This window comes from Rattus norvegicus, chromosome 4 (assembly GCF_036323735.1).
Source record: "Rattus norvegicus strain BN/NHsdMcwi chromosome 4, GRCr8, whole genome shotgun sequence".
NCBI classification, from domain to species: domain Eukaryota; kingdom Metazoa; phylum Chordata; class Mammalia; order Rodentia; family Muridae; genus Rattus; species Rattus norvegicus.
Window position 1 is genome coordinate 4,132,536 of NC_086022.1, and position 6,000 is coordinate 4,138,535.

A 6,000-nucleotide genomic window follows, 5' to 3' on the forward strand; every position below is an offset into this window, starting at 1 on the left:
AACTGTGTGCGCATGTGCAAGAGTGCTATCATTAGAAATGGCTAACAGCCTTATATTATGTAATTTTGTTACTTCTTCAATGTAAAAAGTTAGAACTTTGAATCTTCCAGTGTATATGGAAATTTTTACAACAGACCTTTGCTCTCAAAATGAGCTTTAATATTTGGGGAGTAGCTGTTACACTACTCCAGAAAAGAATATTTGAAACTAATTTTAAGCTTCTAAGGATATGTTAATTGGCTAAGTACCTCACCTTACCAGAGGACTTAGGTCCTTGTTTGTTATCCACATTGGAGATAAGGCTTCAGTTGTGTTAATACAAAATTATAGGCTAGAGTCATAGAAGTATTTTAAAAAAAAACCTGGTGAAATATACCTTATTCCAAACAACAATCAAATTGGTTATTTCAAAATACTGGGCAGCTGGAGAGATGGCTCAGTGGTTAAGAGCACTGACTGCTCTCCTATAGGTCCTGAGTTCAAATCCCAGCAACCGCATGGTGGCTCACAACCATCCATAATGAGATCTGATGCCCTCTTCTGTTGTGTCTGAAGACAGCTACAGTGTACTTATATATAATAAATAAAATTAAAAAAGGGGGGGGGTTGGGGATTTAGTTCAGTGGTAGAGCACTTGCCTAGGAAGCGCAAGGCCCTGGGTTCGGTCCCCAGCTCCGAAAAAAAGAACCAAAAAAAAAAAAAAATACTGATATTTGGCCTATCACTTATACAAATTTCAGACAAAATTGATAACTTTACTCTTTACATGCTTTTGTATTTACTGTAAATTTGTACATACAACCCATAGGAAATGTGCTTACTATATTTATAGGTGGTTCATCTAATGAAAAGGCTACATATATGATTAGATCACTTGTTTATTCTCTTGAGTTTCTGTCACTTCAATACAGATTATTAAATTCCTTGGTTTAGTCACTATTTTTAAATCAAGCTTTCAATTCACATACTGATAGCTAATGTGTGGATTATGGTTTACAATTGATTTCAATTACTTAATGCTTTACTAGAGACAGGTTTTCTACATGAAATCAGTGAGTGATGATTTCAGTGTAAATTTTCTGACAACTCACTGTCCTTTCAGTGGTCTGACTCAGACAACTATACAAAACCATAGAAAATGGTAATAGAATTGATATAAAAAGAAGAAGACTCCATTTGCTTACTTTCAATTCCCAGCCTTGCCCTGCCAGCTCAGGGATTTCTAGTACAACTGAATCTAGACAATATTTACAGGTTTTGACATTTCTAATTAATGCTTATGATTAGGTAGATAAAGTTTGTAAAGTACTAGAGAGATGGCTTAGTGGTTAAGAGCACTAAGTACTGTTCCTTTATAGGACATTTAAGAACTCAAACTAGATTGCCTGGACCCCTTAACAAGGGAAGACAATGATGCCAGACAGATTACAGGCCTTACATAGAAAACTTAGTCAAAAAATCTCATTCTTTATATCACCAAAACAATAATGCTAGAGACAATAATTTGGTATACAAGTCAATTTATAAATACAAGTGCTCAGTGTCCTCAATTTAATCCTTGAGGACTTACCTTAATAAATAATATCTTTACTATATCTTAGTAAATAAAGAGGGGGAGTTATCCCTTTATGCTATGTATGCTATACAATTATTTATGATACTCCTTTTATTTCAATTTCAAAATTTGGATGCCAAAGAACACTCTGAGTTTATGGCACCCTACAACTAGACATACTTCTGCCTAGATGAAATATAAAGATACACGTATTGGCATGATCCTGTTCAGATATTTTATATGGAGAAGAGGGAATGTTTGTGTTTTTTCTACAGGATGCTACAAGAGTGTGCCAGCTGCCAGAGGTGGTTGGTGAGACTTGCTGATCCTGGTTACATGAAGATTCAGCTCTCGTGTTTCGGGTCCCTAGAGTCATTCCTCTGCCCTGAGAGGAAGATGGAAGATTCCCCCTCATCTTTTGTCATCACAGAGATTTTGGCGTTGCTGCAGTCAGTGTTACCGATGCATGTGTCCCGTCCCACTGTGGCCTGCTCTCTGACCCTCTGTGCACTGCTGCTTGCTGGAGAAGACTGGACTCCAGCCGTTGCTGCCCCCCTCATTCCCCTGGTGACTCTTGCTGCCTTAACTGGTGTTGTCATTTTGCAGTCTATAGCTTCACAGAAATGCCATCTGCGTGAAGCTGCTGTGGACCGGGGAATTCTGCCCTGATTGTGCAGATCTCAGACATGGTTCCCTTGCCTGCTGGTTGTTCCAGAGAAGAATGACTGATCCTAAATTGTCCTGGGAAAGACCTTCTTATTTTCTCTGCTATTGTAGCAGCCATTGGTGATAGGGCTACCCTACGACGGATAAGGCTGTGACATAGAGGAACGACCTAAGACAGGAGCCACAACAGATGGACGTAACTACAGGGACCTAGACCAGCCTCTTATTAGTAAAACAATAAGGGGGAGATGTGGAGAGCCGCAATAACATTCCCCACCACAAGATGGCGCTGGCTTCCACTGCGCCCCACGTGGAAAGAGGGGATAGCTTTCGCCATTACAAGATGGCCCTCGCCTCCGCTGCGCCAGTCGACTTCCTTTCAGGAAGTTAACTGTGTGCGCATGTGCAAGAGTGCCTTCGTGTCAGGTCTTTGCCCACTCCGGGGCGTGCCTATGAGATCATGGGTAAGCGACCAATCAGGTGTGGATGCGCAGCGCTAGGGTGTATATAAGCCGCGCCATGCTGGCGCCCCGGGCCCTCTCTTTAAGATTCAATAAATGTTTAGCTACAGAAGGATTCGTGTGTCCCCGCGTGTTCATGCTGGCGAGACAATAGCACGGGGCATGAGGACCCAGCTATAAATCTCCTGGTCATATACCCACAAGATGCTCCAACATACAACAAAGACACATCCTCCACTATATTCATGGCAGCCTTATTTATAAAAGCCAGAAGCTGGAAAGAATTCAGATGCCCTTCAAAAGAGAAATGGATATAGAAATGTGGTACAGCTACACAATGGAGTATTACTCAGCTATCAAAAACAATGACTTCATGAAATTAATAGGCAAATGGAATGAACTAGAAAATATCATCCCGAAAAACACACACACACGCAAAACAAACATACTTGGGATGCACTCATTGATAAGTCGCTATTAGCTCAAAAGCTGGAATTACCCAAAATAAAATCCACAGACCACATGAAGCTCAAGAATAAGGCCAACAAAGGGGGCAAATGCTTTACTCTTTCTTAAAACAGGGAACAAAAATATTCATGAGAGGGGATAAGCAGACAAAGTTTGTAGCAAAGACTGAAGAAACAGCTGCTCAGAGCCTGCCCCAGATACAGATACAGATACAGATACAGATACAGATACAGATACAGATACAGATACAGATACAGATACAGATACAGATACAGATACAGATACAGATGATACAGATACAGATACAGATACAGATACAGATACAGATAGATGAAGATTAATGAGGCTAAGAAGTGCTGACAGGAGCCTGATATAGTTATCTCTTGAAGTCACAGTCAGAGAATGTCAAATACAGAGGCAAATGCTAGCAGCAAACCATTGCACTGAGAATGGGATCTGTGTTGGAGTAATTAAAGAACAGATTGAAAGAGCTGAAAGGGGTTGCAACCCATAAGAAAAACAATGCCAACCAACCAGAGCTTCCAAGGACTAAACTACTATCCAAATACTATATACATGTACTGACCCATGTCTCCAGCTGCATATGTAGCACAGGAAGGACTTGTTGGGCAAAAATGGAAGGAGAATCCTTTGGTGCTGTAAGGCTGGAATCCCCAGTGTAGAGGTATGTGGGAAAGGGGGTTGATTGAAAAGGGGAAAACCCTTATAGAAAAAGGGGAGGGGGTGGGAAAACTGGGAAAGGGAATAACATTTGAAATGAAAAATTTAAAAATCCAATAAGAGAAATAAGAAAGAACAGGGAAATGATTGGTTTATTCGCTAGATATGTTTTGTATGCATTTTGTTAGTCATATGTAACCATTCAACACACAGCTCTGTTTGCCATCTTATAACTCTTTGTCAATAAAATATGTTGAAATATATTACTTCAAGTTCAAAGACAAACTGCAGCCTCACTGGTAGCATTTTTTTCCCTAATGACCACATGTTCTTCACATCAGCTTAGACTCTCGCTATCGTCGTCATATGAGAAGCTTTTTTTTCAACCTGTTCTATCTTCAGCTTCCAGCAGTTGAATGTTCAAATGGCTATACCTTATTGGTTTTGTTATAGTTGTATATAGTTTATTCATTTTTTTACTTTTTCTTTTATTGGATATTTTTATTTGCATTTCAAATGTTATCCCTTTCTGGGTATCCCTTCAATAAATCAGCTATCTCCCCCTGCTTCTATGTGGGTGCTCCCTCACCTATCCACACAGTCTTTCCCACCTCCCTACACTTACATTCCCAAGCACTGTGGCATCTAGCCTTCATAGGACCAAGGGCCTCTCCTCCCATTGATACTTGAAAAAGCCATCCTCTGTTACATATACTGCTGGAGCTATAGGTCCATCCCTGTGTACTCTGGGAATGGTAATTTACTTCCTGAGAGATCTGACGGCCTTGTTGGTTGATATTGTTGTTATTCTTTTGAGGTTGCAAACTCCTTCAGCTCCTTCAGTCCATTCTCTCTCTCTCCTCTATATTCACAACTTCTAATTGTGACATTCTTAACTCTAGAAACAGTTACAAATAACATATATATTCTCTTTGTTCAAGCATCACAACACTCAGCACTTATTACATTTAATGACATTATCTAATATCACAGGTACAATCATGACTAAATGCTATGAAGAACATGGTCAGGTTTAGAATAAACCTTTAAACCATAACATGGAAACCTATTCAATAATTGTGACATAGCATGAATGGTAAATAAGAGGTTATGGTTATCAATTAAATGGGAAACTAAAGTGCATACAGTCAAAGTTACCATTTAATTCCACCCTGATGAGGAAAATAATCGAAAAAGAAAATATAATTAACAAAAAGATTTTAGAATCTCTAAGAATGAATTTGTAAAAATTAAAAGATAAACAATAAGTAAAATTCAATGGTTATACCCAATAAGTAATAAGAATTCTGAACTTGAAAAATACATAATTGTACTTACTGTATTTATTTGTCCCAGTATTGATAGGGTACTGTTGAATATGGCATTTTCTTCCCAGTGTAGAAAGTATGAAGAGGAAAAAATGCAACAATGACAACATCATTTCATAGTGAAATTCTTCAGTGATTATGTAATAACATCTACTGATATTAAAGACAAAAGCAGAGACAAATTTGAGAATCTGCAAGATCCAGAAGATAAAAATCCAGGTGAAAATCCTATTATTACATGAGTCTGCTTGATGCAGAACACACATTATGCAGTACATATTTGCTTGTTTCATGTTTTTGTGACCATGTATGTTTTGAGATTGTTGATGATTCAATCTGTCACAATAAACATTCCAAAGGATTGGGAATCCCATTTTGAATTTTGAAACTATCCCTTCCCTTGGACTCTGCTGCTGAGGCCCTCTATTCACATGAAAAACAAGTTGACAAATATGTTTGTTCATATTCTTCACTAGCCAAATGCAATATAACTTCAGCAAAGATTACAAACAACAAGAACTCAGGGTTGTTTTCTCCTGGGATGAATTGGCTAAACATATGAAGCAGGAAACTTTTAATATGAAAAACAATTTAATCAGATCCCTCCAGTTTATATTAGAGGAGAGCAACTCAGTGAAAAAGGAAAAGGCTAAAAAGAAATCATTGGCGGTACAAACTCTCAAATTAATGTTTTGGAGAGCTTTTGGTGGCAACTAACAAGTGTGAACTATGGGAAAAAACTTTCAAGCCATTTAGAGAATATGCATTCATATAGTTTATCCCAACATATCCTACTTATAGTCCAATAAAGGGGCTTTATCTCTAATATCTGTAAATTTTA

General features: G+C 38.3%; 1 pseudogene; it reads right to left on the reverse strand.

The window, feature by feature from the left end:
• The window catches only part of Vmn2r116l-ps20 (vomeronasal 2, receptor 116 like, pseudogene 20), a 30,233-nt pseudogene extending 24,808 nt beyond the window's left edge, over nucleotides 1-5,425 (reverse strand).
• Nucleotides 5,426-6,000: the final 575 nt, after the last annotated feature.